General features: G+C 51.7%; 1 pseudogene; it reads right to left on the reverse strand.

Moving 5' to 3' along the window:
* Window positions 1–2,257: 2,257 nt before the first annotated feature.
* On the reverse strand, window positions 2,258–2,396 carry LOC123047866 (uncharacterized; annotated as a pseudogene).
* Between the last annotated feature and the right edge of the window lie 1,035 nt (window positions 2,397–3,431).

The raw sequence follows: 3,431 nt of genomic DNA on the forward strand, positions 1-3,431 counted from the left end.
TAAGTGCCTCATCAAGAGTGTCTGGTTCACCTGTAGAACAAGCTAGACCAAATTTGGTTATGTGCTTATAGTTAACAGGTTTAATTACCCCACTTTGCAGTCTTGTACGTGAAGGAACAACAGGAGCTGCACCATTTTCTGCCGCAGATGATCCGGCCTCTGGGCGAGGCGATCTCGAGGCGGATAGCCCTGGCGTCCCTGACGCGTTTTCTGGAGCAGCAGGATTTTCTATTGCGCCCTCGCTTGGTGTGGTCGTATCAGGCGCCGCAGAAGATCCTGAGCCATGCATGCGATCTGCATCAGACCCATCATGACGCAATGATTGCGCGGGCCTGACAGAATCCGCACCAGATCACGCGCCTGTGGCAGGATCGGCGCTGGGTCCCGTGCCTGCATCAGCTTCCGCACCTGGAGGCCCACCTGGCTAGCGGCGCACGTAATGGCGGGGGTCCACCTGCTGGCCAGCGAGTCCGCAGCTGGCTCGTGTTGTCAGCTGGTTGGCACGGAGTGGAGGGCGCGCCTGGTCTAGTTGGGGCGGCCCGCGTGGTAGTTGCTGGCTGGCTGCTGTCGCGCCTGGGAGTGGGCGCGGGATCCGACGCGCTGACGCCCTGCCGCAGCGGAAACCCCGTGGAGGATTCGCTGGCGCGCTGCAGGAACATCGATCCCGAGCCGATTCTGTCTCCCGTCTGGTGGCACATGAAATACCGCTCGTTTGGAGCGTTTTGTGCACCGTTTTGAGTGTTTTCTTCGCTATCTTGTTCAGCATCTGCATCTGCATCAGTACAAGGCTCAAGAGCAAGGTTATGAGGATTAGTCAATGGTTGATCATCACAATCATTTCCCCCTTGATGAGCACCGGCGAGACTAGATGGTAGAAGTATTTCTTGACGTAGGAGAGCACCGGCATTTGGGTGTAAGTTGGCAAAGGGAAATTATGTTTCATCGAACACTACATCTCGAGAGATATAGACACGACCCGTGGGGATGTCAAGGCACTTAACGCCTTTGTGTTGGGCACTATAGCCAATGAATGCACACTGTTTAGATCTAAGCATGAGTTTGCGATCGTTGTAGGGGCGAAGGTTTGGCCAATAGGCGCATCCAAACACACGGAGTGGCATGTAGTCTGGTTTGGTGTGAAGAAGCCTTTCCATGGGAGTTTCATTGTTAATCACACAACTAGGTAGCTTATTTATAATGTGAACAGCAGTGAGGAAAGCCTCGTCCCAAAATTTGAGGGGCATGGAGGCGCCGGCTAGAAGGGAGAACCCAACATCAACAATGTGTCAATGCTTGCGCTCGGCTGACCCATTTTGTTGATGGGCATGAGGACACAAAACGTGATGAGATATGCCAAGTTTTTGGAAAAAAAGAGTTTAGCTTCTCATATTCCCCTCCCCAATCAGATTGGAGAGCGAGAATTTTACTGTCAAATTGTCTTTCTACGAGAGCTTGGAAATTGAGAAAAACTTGGCAAACATCCGACCGTTTTTTAAGAAGATAGATCCATATGAACTTGCTATAGTCATCAATGAAACTCACATAATATGTATGTCTACCAACAGAAGTGGGAGCAGGCCTCCAGACATCAGAAAAAATGAGTTGTAAAGGTTTGGTAGAAATACTTGTAGAAATTGGATAAAGCAATTGGTGGCTCTTGGCCCTTTGACACGAATCACAAATTGTTTCAACATCACGATACCCAACATATGGGAGTTTATTTTTCCTAAGCAAACGCTCAACTAAAGAGAAACTTGCCTGACCTAATCGATCGTGCCACCGTGTTGAAGAAACTTTGGTGGCACTAAGAACTTGTTTATTGAATCTTCTAATCTCCGGAATCAACGGGTAAAGCCCACGAACACATCGACCTCGATACAGCACCCTCCTCGTTGTCTGATCCTTGATCAAAAAGAAGAAGGGGTGAAATTCAAGAAAGACATGATTATCAATGGCAATGCGGTGGACAGAAAGAAGATTTTTGTTGGCAGAGTGGCCGAGCTTACCGCAGATTTGGCAGTGGATAGCATCAGGCCGAGACTTGCTGGTGGAGCCGTTCGATCGTCGGCCTCCGTTAGTGTTGGAGTAGGAGGGACGGCCGCCGCCTCATGCACTGTTGTTGCCCCCGCCAGGGCCCCTGCTTTTTCCGCGAGGAGGGCCGCGAGAAGGAGAGCCACTGCCACGCCGCGGGTGGCAACATTCGCCGAAGACTTGAACCCGCCACCGGTCCCAGCCCCTTGGAAGAGAGCCACCCGTTGATCGAAGTTGCTCATCTGAGCAAACAGTTCGTCAAGGGTGACTGGGATGACACGAGCATCGAGGGCAAAGACCAGCGGCTGGTATTCCATGTCGAGGGCGTTGATGATGTAGGAGATGAGCTCGTCGTCGTCCAGGGGTTTGACGGCCGCCGTGAGCTCGTCAGCGAGAGATCGCATGTGCACGAAGAAGGTGGCCACAGATTGCGTTCCCTTCTGTGCGTTGGTGAGTGCCGCCCGGATGTTGTTGACGCGGGACAGCGAGGTCGACGAGAACATCTTCGCCAGCGCCGACCATAGCTCATGTGCATGTACGATCGAGGTGACCTGCACGAGCACTTCCTTCAAGAGGTTATTCAGGAGATATCCTAGTCCTGTTGATCCTCCCGGATCCACACGTGGTGGAGAGGATTGGGGATGGACTCCTCCTTGCCATCCTTGTCCTTGGTGACGACGACTTTGGCCGGCTCGAGTATGCTTCCATCAACATACCCGAAGAAACCAGCACCTCGGAGCTGCGGTGTGATCTTGGTGCGCCAAAGGATGTAATTGGTGCGGGTGAGGCGCTCGGTGATCTGGCCGGAGAGGGTTGAGTTGGAGGAGCCGGAGGAGGCCATGGTAGGAGGTTTGTGGCAATGGAGAAACTAGATGAGATGGAAGAGGTAGGCTCTGATTACCATGTGAGAGAACGTCGTACCCTTCGAGGGCGACGGCTGCGTGTTTATATTGGCGGGGCGCAACTTCCCGTATAGCGTACAGAGAGAGAGATTACATCGTTGGGATCCTTAACTTGGAACCCAAGGGATAGACTAGAGAGATAAGATAGTTACAAGAGATAAGAGGAAATCACAACTACCCTAGTCTATGGTTCGGTCGATGGACTCCTGGTTGGACTGAACCTGTGTACGCACCTGAACCTGAACCTGTTGCTTAACAATCCGTATGTGGTCACTATTCACTCCGACGAAGGACAGAGAGCATTTGGTTACTGGATCTATCCGATGGCAGACGGTAGCGCGGGCTATCTTCAACCGGTTTGGATGGCGGTCATGTAATAGGATAGGTGTTTAGTTTCCTATCTGTCTCTTGCCTGCCGGTTGTGACTGTCTTGTTTTTGCTTTCGTGCTCTTTGTTGAGCACATGTTTCTTTTGTTTGAGACTACAAGATTTTTGTTG

This window comes from Triticum aestivum, chromosome 2B (assembly GCF_018294505.1).
Source record: "Triticum aestivum cultivar Chinese Spring chromosome 2B, IWGSC CS RefSeq v2.1, whole genome shotgun sequence".
NCBI lineage: Eukaryota > Viridiplantae > Streptophyta > Magnoliopsida > Poales > Poaceae > Triticum > Triticum aestivum.